General features: G+C 44.6%; 1 protein-coding gene across 1 annotated transcript in view; it reads left to right on the forward strand.

Annotated features, from left to right (window-relative positions):
• Positions 1 to 12,821, forward strand: part of LOC122797897 (putative postmeiotic segregation increased 2-like protein 3) — a 198,701-nt gene that overhangs the window by 124,915 nt on the left and 60,965 nt on the right. The window lies entirely within an intron of this gene.

Genomic DNA, 12,821 nt, shown 5'->3' on the forward strand with positions numbered 1-12,821 from the left:
TTTATGTTTGGTGACATTTATGTGGTTCTGAGAACTAGATCTTAAGGTTCTAGTGGTGGTATAGGGGTGAATCAGATTCTGAAGTGCAGGGGTTTTGTCAAGAAGGTAGTAGAGCTTGTGAACTATTGAGTATTGGTTGAGTAGGAGTAGTTGACGTAACCTAAGCCAATTGAGTTGCTTGAGGGCTAGACAGTGATGGGATCTATGAGAGGCATCCGTAGCAAACCTGGCAATCTTGTTGTAGCAGGATTCCATTTTACTTAGTTCGGTGTGATAGGGGAGGCATAAAGGAGAATGGATTAGAGATGAGTCCTTGTAATAGTGGCTTTGGTATGTTTAGTGATGAACTGTCTGTTCCTGTAAAGGAGACCGAGCTCTTTGTTAACCTTCTTAATTATTTGGGCTATGTGTATTTCAAATTTTAGATTGTCAATTTCTACATCTAATAGTTTGTGTGTGTTGTTGGGGTGATTTGTATATTATCTTTAGATTTTATGGTAAAATCATTGTTTAGTGGAGGAGATCTACCAGGGCTAAAGAGAATGAGTTTGTTTTCTCTTGGGATTAAGAATAAGTTTTATGTTAGTGAACCATGCTTCTGCTAAGGAAACGTTATTTTGGGTTATGGCTTTTAGCTCATGTAGGGTGGGGGCGGTACATATATAGTGGTATCATCTGTGTATTGCACTACTGAGGCAGAGAGTGAAATGAAGCTATCTGGTTAGTAAATATTGAGAATAGCAAAGGACCTAGGATGGATCCTTGAGGGACACCTATGGCTACTGGTAATGGGGGGACAATTGGTCTTGTCATAGAACTGCCTGCTGACGATCTGATAAGTAGTTATTGAACCATGATATGGTGGAAGAGCTTATGTTAAGGGAAGATAGAGTTTCTAGAAGCATACTATGGTTAACCATATCAAAGGCTTTCGATAGGTCTGAGAATATCGAGGATACAAATAGGCCATTGTTTCTATGGTGATTGACAGTGTTTGTAAATGAGAGTAGTGCTATGGGAAGGTCTGAAGCCATGCTGGGATATGGATAACGGGTCATATTTTAGGAGATACTGCATTAGTTGGGAATGAGCTACACAATATGGATAACGGGTCATATTTTAGGAGATACTGCATTAGTTGGGAGTGAGCTACACACTCCAATATTTTTGATAAAGGTTTTAGAATTGCAGTAGGGTAGTAGTTGGTATGCTCAAAAGACTTATCCCCTTTGTGCAGTGGTATAACGTGATATTTTCCATGAGTGAGGTACTTTACATTTTGATATTGACCTATTTATGAGAATGGCCATGGGATAGGCTATAGTTTCCGCTGTTATCTGAAGGAAATCTTCAGGTAGATTGTCAGTTGCCAGAGTGGTTAAGTTTTTTGAGGAGTTTAGCAATTGCATTAGTGGGGACTGGGTGCAGGGAAAAACTAGATGAGTTGTTTGTTGTACTGAACTGGGTAGGGGTCTCTGTAGGTAAGGGGCTGTTAGCAGTACTTTGGGTGTTGGCTCGGGCTTGGACTGTTTCAGTAAAGTATTTGTTAAATTGGGTGGGGATGTTGTCATAGTCATTTGGTAATACAGGGGTAGGAGTGGTGGATTTTCCTGGGTGTAGTAAACTATTTATTTCGCCCAGAAGTTTTGAAGGATGAGAGCATATTTTTCCTGCATGGTTTTATGGTAGCTAGTTTTGTCAAGTTTTATTAGTTTTTTTAGCTTTGTTGCGGAGTTCAAGATAATTCTGTCTCAAGGTATTGTTTTTTTGTTTGTGAAATTGTAACCAGGCTTTGTCCCTTTCTTTCATTATGGTTTTAGTATCTTTTGTTTGCCATGGGGCATTGTTAGTTTTCATTCTAATGGTTCTGGGGAGGGTGCATGACAGTTTAAGATTTTTAGGAAGGTTGAGTTAAAGTACTGCATGGCTTCGTCTAGAAAGAGTTGTTTTAGGAGAGTCCAGTTACAGCATTTTGGTGAGTTGGTTAGGTCATTAGCTGTAAAGGTCTTTTGTTACATACTACTCCGAGGATGGGTTGTTTATTGTGGTGGGACTGGTTCCTAATTAGGCAAGTTGCTTGATGGTCACTCAGACTGTCAGAAAGACAGCCTGATTGTTGAGCCAGAATGGGGTCTGATAGCAGAATCCAGTCCAAGATGGACTGGCGTTCTGAGGTTTTGTTAGTTCTTGTGGGGGCAGTTGTAATTGGGTAAACCCATGAAGGTTAATGTAGGTAGTGGGATTTTGGCTGGAGCAATCAGACCAGTCAATATTAAAGTCTACCTAATAGTATGGTTTCTTGTGGAAGGAAGGATGACATCCAGTTTAGTAGGCTTTCCAGTATGGTAACGTTATTGCTTGGTGGGATATATCCACCTGCAATAATTATTTGTTTGTTGGAATTAAGTTTTAATTTGGTTAGAATTAGTTCTACATCTTTGACTTCTTAGGATTGCACTAAAATTGTTCAGTAATGAGGTGGTTTTGGAATAGTATTGTACCACCGCCTCCCTTTTTTCCTGATCTATCTCTACATATGATATCGTACCCAGGGGCAGTAATTTCATTGTTGTGATGCTTGGGTTTAAGCCCAGTTTCTGTTAACACAATATCTGATTTGTATAGAGCTAGTAGGGCATGAAGATCCCGTGTTTTGTTAAGTATACTTCTTACGTTAATGTTTAAAAGGAGGAGCGATGAGGATGGTCTTGGATATAGAGGATTTGGCTGTTTTAAGTTTGTGTTGTTAGATTTGTTGGGTCCTGGATTAGGGTGAATGTCCCCACAGCAAGTGAGTTTTTGGAGTAGGTATAGATAGTTTGTTTAGTTTGTGTAATATCTTAGCTTGTTTCTGGGAGGATTGAAGGCTAGTTTTGTTTGTAAGTTTATTATACAGGAAGGAAAAAGGTTTGGTGGAGGTAAGGTCACAGGGTGATATAGGGAAATGTTTTAGTTTTATGGGACTGGTTATGGGCTCTGTCTGCCATGGTGGTGGGGAGGTGATATAAAGTTGTGTGTGGCAGGAGGAAAGGATGGACAGCAGGAGGAGAGAGAAGATAGTTAATGAGAAAAATAATACTTTTAGTAGCTGGGTGTGATGTTTATAGGGCATCTAATTGAGTTGCAGAAGGAGTTGAGTCAGTGTGGGAGTGCTGTCAGTAACTATAGATGTTAGGTGTTGAAGAGGGGTGTGGTGAAGTGTTCTAGCATGGGGATGATAGGTGAAGTTTGATTGGATAATTGGGAGTGAGGTGTGTTGGGGGTTTGATGTATAACCTTAAATGTAGTTGATGTGGGGGTGGGTGAGAGTGGGCTAGGGTAGAGGAGCAAAGTGAGCCCGAGCGTTAGCAAGGACAAATGGAGCGGGGCAGCATAGTAGGTGCAGCAGTGAAACAAAAAAAAACAATCCGTGAGGAAATCAGGTATTTCAGCACAGGAGAGAAATGTCTTAATTTAATGTCAGAGATTACTTTCTATTTTTGTTTTTGCTCAAATTTAAGAAGAGGAACAGACAGTCACTAGACTGGGAACAAGGTTAGGGAGGTGAATGAAAGAGACTGTGGTAGGGAAAGGGGAGGCTCTGGGTTTGAGGGTGAGAGTAGAGATCCTATGTGGGAGAAGGAGGTCAGAGGGAGGAAACGAACAAGTGGTATGTAGAGTTATGGGGGACTGTGCCAGTATTAGGCAATAGAGTAGAGGGGAAAGGGCTATCCGAGAAAGAACAGGGGAATCGAGACCCATCCTCGACCTCAGCAGCTTAAACGAGCATGTAAAGAAGTCCAAGTTCCGAATGGTCACTCTGCAATCCATACTCCCTTTGTTAGGGAGAGACAGCTGGATGTGCTGAATAGATCTCCAGGATGCCTACTACCACATAATGATGGACAAAGCATCAAGGAGCAACCTATGCTTCTGGCTGGGAGCCAATCATTACCAGCTTTGGGCGCTGCCCCTTTGGTCTCACCATAGCCCCATGGGTGTTCACCAAGTGCATGGCAGTAGTCACAGCTCATTTGCGGCATCAGGGAATCCAAGTCTTTCCATACCTGGACGATTGGCTCCTGACCGCCACCACCAGGCATCACCTAATTCAGTCGAGATATTCCACAATCAAGCTCTGCTGCCAGTTTGGAATCTTGATAAACTGGGAAAAATCCTCTATTTTGCCCACTCAGTCTATAACCTTTATAGGAGCAAACATAGACACAGTCGAGATGACAGCCAGACTACCTACAGACAGAATACAGAATGTTGTGCAACAAATTTACAGGATACTTCTCCTTCAAAGATTCAAAGCGAAGGTGGTGTTGCAGCTTCTCGGAACTATGGCATCAACCATAACCTTGGTACCTTTAGCAAGACTACATATGAGAATACTCCAATGGCTCCTGTCATCCCAGTGGTCATTTCAGCAGTTGCCTCTACATCATCAGATCCTGATTACAGATTCTTGCAAAAAGGACCTACGCTGGTGGATTCAACCAGGTCATCTTACCACAGGGACTCCCTTTGTACTGCACCAACCCGTTGCCACTGTGACCATGGATTGCCTCTCAGATAGGGGGGGCATTATCTTGGCAGGACTGTCCAAGGCACATAACAACAGCAGGAGGCCCATCTGCATATCAGTGTCCTAAAGATGAGGGCGGTGCTTCTAGCATTGCAAACACTTCACAACTCTCTCCCTCTAGGGACGATAGCTATCCAGACCGACAACATGTCGGTTGTCTGGTATCTAAACAAGCAAGGGGAGACAAGATCATATGCCTTATGTCGAGAGACCATGCAAGTTCGGGAGTGGGCGATTTCTTCCAAATGCTTTCTCATTGCAACGCACATCCCAAGGACTTCCAATGTAAAAGCGGACAAGCAAAGCAGGGCAATATTGTTACTTCACGAATGGTCCTTGAACCAGAAAATAGCCAGTATGATCCTTCACAAGTGGGGACAACCCTGCTGCAACCTCTTTGCCAGTTCCATCAACACCAAATGCAGCACCTTTTTCTCTCTCATCCCCCCTCCTGGGGAGTCTCCAAAAGATGCACTAGTCCACGATTGGCCCCCGGGACTCCTTTATGCTTTTCCTCATTTTCCTCTCATCCCCAAGGTCATACAGAAAGCAATGCTGTTGGGAAGCAAGATGATCCTCATCACTCCTTACTGGCGTCGTTAGATTTGGTTCCCTTTTCTCAGGCCTCTCCTGTTGGACTGCCCATGGACTCTGGACTCAGTGCCAGACCTCCTGACACACATGTCAGGTTCTCTTCACCCCAGTCTCCACACTCTCAAACTGACAGCGTGGCTGCTCCAGTTCTGTCACTAGTCAGGCTTCATGATTTGTCTCCAGCTGTAACTCATATTATTACCTCTTCTCACAAGCCTTCGACTAGAAAATTGTATCATTTGAATATGGAAGAGATTTTTCCATATGGGCACACAATAGAGAAGTTGATCCATTTACAGCTCCCATTACTATTGTTCTAGAATTTCTTTCAGAACTGTTTCACCAAGGTTCAGCGGCTGCTACACTCCGAGTTTAACTAGCAGCAATATCTAATTTTCATGTGGGGATTAATGATTCCAGTCTTATGTCTCACAAACAGTGCAAATCTTTTCTTAAGGGTTCCATGATGTTAAGACCTCCTGTGCAAGACCCTGTTCCTCCTTGGGACCTGAATCTAGTTCTGTCTAGACTTCCTCTGCCACCCTTTGAACCAGCCCATAGTTGTCAGTTGAAATTTCTGTCTTGGAAGACTCTTTTTCTGGTAACAATAACCTCAGCCAGGCGAGTTTCTGAATTACAGGCTCTGTCTGTTAAACCTCCATATTTAATTTTTCTCAAAGATAGGGTTTCTCTCCGGACCGATCCTTCTTTTATTCTTAAAGTCTGTTCTCAATTTCACTTAAACCAAACAATTGAATTGCCAGTGTTCTTCCCTAATCACTCCAATAAAGCAGAGTATACATTTCACCAAATGGATGTACACCGGCAACTACGATGTCCTTCAAGGATGCATCTGCAGTCATAACATATGGGTTGTCCTGCCTCAGGCAGCCCTTCGGTTGGCCGGATTCCAAAGTCTGGGTCTGGCCTCAGCTGATGTCGCACTTTCCCCGACGTCAGAGCATCTGGGGTATAAGAGCATCAGCCGACGCCATTTTCCTCAGTCTTTCTTGCCGCACGGTGCCCGAAGCAGAAGCTGTTCGCAAGTGCCGGTCGGTCAGATCCAGAGATTTCAGCTACCGAAGACTTCGAAAAAAGCTAAGTACCCCGTTGGGGACCCTTTCTTGCCTCAGCCGATGTCAGACAAAGTAAATAATTGCTTAACTTGTGGGAAGCAAATACCTCATAAGGATTTCCATTCTTACTGCCTTCCTTGCTTAGGCCCGGACCACGACGTATCAGCCTGTTTAGCCTGTGCCTCCTTCAACCGACTAACTCTTAGACGTCGGTCGGAGTTTGCAGAGGAATTTTTTGGAGCCGCTTTTGCTTATAAAATGCCGTCGGAGACTCCGACTTCGCATATGGTCAAAAAACGCAAGGAAAGGACCGACACTCGCGGCCCGCAGTTTCGGCTGAAACCACGGCTAGGCCTACCACGAGTGTCTCGGTTTCGGCCGAAACCGAGTCCTCGGCGATTCCTTCTTCCGAAACCATAATTCCGACCACCGAGGCCCGAGAGGCCCCGGCTGAGTCGGCTTCAGAATTACCTACCGAAGCCAGTGTTCAGGAATTGTCCGACATCATACCTTTGGACATTTCTACCCCTGCACGTGGGGCTGCTAGGCCCCCAGCTTCTATGTTCATTAAGGCCTTTTCTAGGGCTAAAGCTGCCAAACTTTCTAAAGCTTTGCCTACCAAAACTACAACCCAGAGGCCTTCCTCTAGTTCACAGATCCTCAGCCTGGCTGAGGACCTTATCTCCTTAATTAGGGGTTCACAACCTCACCCAGACAGGGCCTCTCAACCTCCTCCAGACAAAAGGCCCAGAACTGACCACTCCGAACCCCTCTCCTCAGATGATTCCACGGATGGATCTGAGTTGTCAGACCACCAGGAAGGGGCTTACTCGCCTTATGAGGATTCAGATGCAGAGGAATCTATCCTTGGCCTCCCTCCTGAAGAGTTTTCCTTTGGGGAGACTTTACACTCCATGAGAGAGCACTTTCAATGGCAAGGTCAGGATTTCTCTGATTCTAGAAAAAGATTACGAACCTTTTTGCATTTGTCTCAGCATAGGCCCTTAGCTATACCTCCTGTACTAAATGTAATTGATGATGTGTACAATGATGTCAGTACAGCCCCTGATACTCTTCCTCCGGCCCCTGCCAAACCTGACAGATATTACAGGGTCCCGGATTCACATTTCCATCTGTATAAAGCCCATTCTGCAGATCCAGAAACTATTTCTCAGGGCACTAAAGGGGTTGCAGCCACTACTGCCAAAAATCCCCTACCCTCTGATAGAAAGTCTAGAGCTTTAGAGAGATGGGGTAAGAAGGTGTATACTTCTGCAACTCTTTCTGTCAGGGCATTAAACTGTCAATTCCATATGATACAGTACCAAGAGTACTTGTTAGATGAACTGAATAAGAAACTTTCTTCTCCTGAACCCCTAGACCATAAATCCCTTCAGGATTTGGTACATAACTCACAACAGGTTAGTAATCATTTCTTAAAATGTGGCTATGATGCACTGGAGGCTTCATTTAGATCAGCTATGACTGGGGCAGTTATTCGTAGACATGCCTGGCTGAAGGAGCAATCTTTGCCAGACCATGTCAAAGTTAAACTCCTCGATGCTCCAATGGAGAAACAAAATTTATTTGGCTCCCCTGCTCAGGAGATTCTGAAAAAGGTTGAAGAAAAAGAAAAATCTGTGCAAACAGTTAAAGATTTCCTGCAAGTTCAACCACAGAGATTCAGCAGAAACTGGCCTACAAAAATTTGGTCCTTTCCAGACTCGAACAAAGCCCAGAGAGGCAGGAACAGGCGATCTAGAGGCAGAGGTCAATCGAAGGGCTCCTACAGAGGCCGTCAGTGGCAGCCTGCCAACCAGAGGAGTAGTGCAACAGCTACAACAACCACTACTACAGGACAGACTCAATGACTTGACTCTGATTCCGCCTACCAGGGATCAACTGGAAGCACCCTTGGGCGGAAAGCTGGCCTTATTCTCAAAAAACTGGCATTATATTACAAAGGATACTTGGGCATTGCAAATAATAGACAAAGGATACAGGTTTCACTTCCACACTTTGCCAAAAAGAAGCGGAATGCCAAACCTTCCACCAAATCAGAAGGCAGAAGCTTTAAAACAAATCAGCAAGTTACTTCTGATGAAAGCAATAGAAAAGGTACCATGTTCAGAACAAGGCCAAGGATTTTACTCCAGACTATTCCTTGTACCAAGAAAAGAAAATCAATGGAGGCATATTCTCGACTTGTCCGCACTTAACACTTATCTCATTGTGCCAAAATTCAAAATGCTGACTCTACAGCAACTTCTTCCCATGTTGGGCAAGGAGTCTTGGCTGGTGACTCTAGATCTCAAGGAGGCATACCTGCACGTCCCTATACGACCAAGTTGCAGAAGACACCTCAGATTTCTTGCAGGATCAGAGCATTATCAATTCTCAGCATTGCCCTTTGGCTTATCTACTGCGCCCAGAGTATTCACGAAATGCCTGGCATCAGTGGTTGCACATTGCAGACTACAGGGAATTCAAATTTATCCATACCTGGACGACTGCCTAATACAAGCGGACAACAAGAACAAATTGCTAAAGGACTTGGCCTATACCATACACCTGTTACAGGCCTTGGGATACACAGTCAGCATCCAAAAGTCAAGACTAGTACCATCCCAAAGGATCACCTTTTTGGGTGCAGAACTGGACACAAGCACCCAAATGGCCTTTCTCACAGAAGAAAAGCAAAAATTACTTCCAGATTACTTCATGATTTTGACAAGACTAACTCAGCTTACTGCAATGAAAATCCTGCAGGCCCTGGGTTACATGGCATCCTGCATAATTCTAATCCCACATGCCAGACTGCATATGAGGAAATTACAATGGTACCGAAGGAGTGTATGGTCTCAACACAGTCACAGTTTAGAAACCATGATGCCAATCATTCCATGCCTTCAGCAGGAATTCCTGTGGTGGGCTCAGGCCTGCCAGTCCAACAGAGGATTGCCTTTCAACAAACCAAAAGCAAGGCAGACCATCACCACAGACGCCTCGGACCGAGGATGGGGAGCACACATGGAGGACAAATGCATCCAAGGCCTATGGCCTCAAGGGCAGCTAAGCATGCACATAAACCAAAAGGAAATGCTAGCAGTGAGACATGCAATCGAGGCATTCAAACCCTTCCTCCAGCAAGGACAACTGTTAATAAGGACAGACAACACCACGGTCATGTGGTACGTAAACAAACAAGGTGGCACACATTCTTACCCGCTATGCCGGATGGCTATGAATCTGTGGGATCTATACCTGAATCTCAATATCCAACTACAGGCCCAATTCGTGCCAGGGAAAGAAAATGCACTGGCGGACAGCCTAAGCAGAACTACCATGGATGCACACGAATGGATGCTGCACCCAGACATCTTCAAGCTCATAACAAAGACATGGGGAATGCCGGAGATAGACCTGTTCGCCTCCCCACTCAACCATCAACTGAAGACATTCTACTCAAGGACATACCACCCACAAGCTTGGAGGGTGGACTCTCTCTCAGCTGGAAAGCCCTAACAGTATATGCCTTCCCACCTCTCCCATTGATGCACAAGGTTCTACTGAAAATCAGGGAGGAACAGCCAAGAGTGATACTAATAGCTCCGGACTGGCCAAGGCAACACTGGTATCCACTATTGAGAAGCATGTCTCAGGCAAAATCATGGCCTCTCCCCCTTTGGCCTCTTCTTCTAACGCAGAACAATTTCAAGACCCTACATCCCAACTTGAAAACATTGCAGCTAACTGCCTGGAAAATTCCTTAAATCCCAATCAGACTGTTTTATCTCAGAGGGTGAAGGACATTATCCTGGAAGCTCGCAGGCCTTCCACAAGGAAGACATACTCAGCTAAATGGAAGAGATTTCTCATTTGGAGCACATTGAAGGGCACAGATGTCACAGGGGCAAACTTAGCACATATCCTAGAATATTTAGCAGAATTGTTCCACAATGGCCTGTCCTATTCTTCTATTAAGATTCATGCTTCAGCAATTTCAGCAGAATACAATGTGGATCCGCCTATCTTCTCACACCCTCTCCTCAGACAATTTCTGAGAGGGATCAAAAATGTTAAACCTCCAATAAGACCCCCTCTACCTGCCTGGGATCTCAACTTTGTGCTGGAAAAACTGACACTACCTTCTTTTGAACCAGCAGCATCAGCGGATCTACAGTTTCTATCTTGGAAAACTGCATTCCTTCTGGCCATCACTTCAGCAAGAAGAGTATCTGAGTTACAAGCATTAATGGCAGTACAGCCTTTTCTTATTTTCCACCAGGACAGGGTGTCACTAAGAACCAATCCTACTTTTATGCCAAAGGTGGTATCTAGGGTTTCCTTGAACCAAGCTATTCACTTGCCTACGTTCTTCCCTAATCCACAGAATAAAGGGGAAAAACTTTTGCACACCCTGGATATACACAGACAACTACGCTACTATTTGGACAGAACAAAAACTAGCAGAAAATCTGACCAGCTTTTTGTAGCATATGCAGCTGGGGTGCAAGGAAGAGCAATTTCCAAACAGACAATTTCAAAATGGATAAGAAATTTCATTCGCTTTAGCTACTCCTTTCATGGAAAGATGGTTCCTGAAAATATCAGGCCTCACTCCACAAGGGCCACGGCCACCACTACAGCCTTCCTAAGGGGGGTGGCTACCAAGGACATTTTAGAAGCTGCTACTTGGACCTCCGTGCATACATTTGCCAAGCATTACAATCTACCTTTATACTCTAGATCCAGAGCAGGTTTTGCAACTGCAGTCCTGCAGGGGATCTTAACTACACCATCCTTTTCTTAGTACCTCCACCCCCAGTTTGGCTATGGTATTCTACCCATATGTTATGACTGCAGATGCATCCTTGAAGGACATAGTACAGTTTTGTACCTACCATAAATGTAGATGTCCGATAGGTATGCATCTGCAGTCAGGATTACCCTCCCTCCTTCCCCTCTTGGGTATTCCTAGGGTGCTTACCCATCTTTTAGCTAGCTGGGGGAATCTATTATGGTGTATTTGTTTGTTTATTCATGTATATAATTTGCAAATGTTTGGAACTTTTCAGCATTTATCCAAATTTAGCCTTCCTAGAGGGCACCTGGCATCTGGGGCAAGAAAAACTGAGGAAAATGGCGTCGGCTGATGCTTTTATACCCCAGACGCTCTGACGTCGGGGAAAGTGCGACATCAGCCGAGGCCAGACCCAGACTTTGGAATCCGGCCGACCGAAGGGCTGCCTGAGGCAGGACAACCCATATGTTATGACTGCAGATGCATACCTATCGGACATCTACATTTATGGTAGGTACAAAACTGTACTTTTCTGTATCCACCAGACCAAGGAATTTAGAAAATCAGAACAGCTGTTTATTTCCTTTGCTGAGGTGAGAATGGGCTTGCCAGTTTCCAAGGTTACACTTTCGAACTGGATCTCTAATTGTATTTCCTTTATTTACAGTTCTCAAGGAAAGGAGTTGCCCTTTAAAGTCAAAATGCGTTCCACCAGGTCCTTCTCTACTTCTGCTGCTTTCCAAACCAGGACACCTATTGATAGCATTTGTGCAGCAGCAACATGGGCTACCCCTCATACCTTCATTTCCCATTATAAATTGGATTCTACTTCCAGGGGTAGAGCTTTGTTTGGTTTCACGGTACTCAGGAGTATCTTCCAGTGAGCCACCTATTCAAGATGCTAGGGACGTTGTCCCACATGTAATAATGGAGGCGAGATAGGACTACATAACATACTCACCATAACGTTCCATGTATGTAGTCCATCTCGCCGAACATTTACGAACCCACCCACCAGCCCCCTTCCTGGAGGATCTGGATACAGTTTTTCCTTTTCTATAGTGTTTTTTTTGCCACAAGGGCTCCTTTTATTACAGTTTATTCTTCCGGACCTTTGTTCTTTTTCCTGTCTTATTCTGGTAAATTAGTAGCAAACAAGATCTGGGGAATGTGCGCATGCACCATGGGATACCTATTAGCCACGAGCCAATCAGTAGTTTTCAGGCTTTCTAAGCGGCCGAGTCGTAGCAGAGGATCGGCTCCGAACCCACATGTAATAATGTTCGATGAGATGGACTACATACATGGAACGTTATGGTGAGTACATAACTTCTTTTTTTGCGTATGGTCCCCGCTTTTCCAATAACTAGTGTATTCCAGGTACAGATTTGCTGTATCCAGGACTGTTGCTAAGCTTCTGAGCCCCCCAGCCCTTCTGTGTTGGAGAGAAGCCTTCTAGCTTATCAGTGGAAGTGGTAAGCACTGAGTAATCTATCTACCACAGGAGGAGTGGTTTCTGGCCCAGAAATTATAGTTTATTGGCCGTTTGGGAAGCTTTTCCATCTCTTTCAACCTTCTGATTTAAAAGCCTGTGTTTGCGCTTGTTTCCTGCCTTTCCTGATGTTCATCGTGTTTTACTTTTGCAGTCAATACACTTCAGTTATCCTCATGGCAGGCTACCCGCAGTCGGCCTGAATTCCAAAGTCCTGGTCTGGTGTCAGTTGCTGTCGCCTCTTCCCTGACATCAGTGCGCCAGGGTGCAGCCGACGACATTTTC

Source organism: Protopterus annectens, chromosome 3.part1 (genome assembly GCF_019279795.1).
Source record: "Protopterus annectens isolate FY-2018-M chromosome 3.part1, PAN1.0, whole genome shotgun sequence".
NCBI classification, from domain to species: Eukaryota; Metazoa; Chordata; order Ceratodontiformes; family Protopteridae; genus Protopterus; species Protopterus annectens.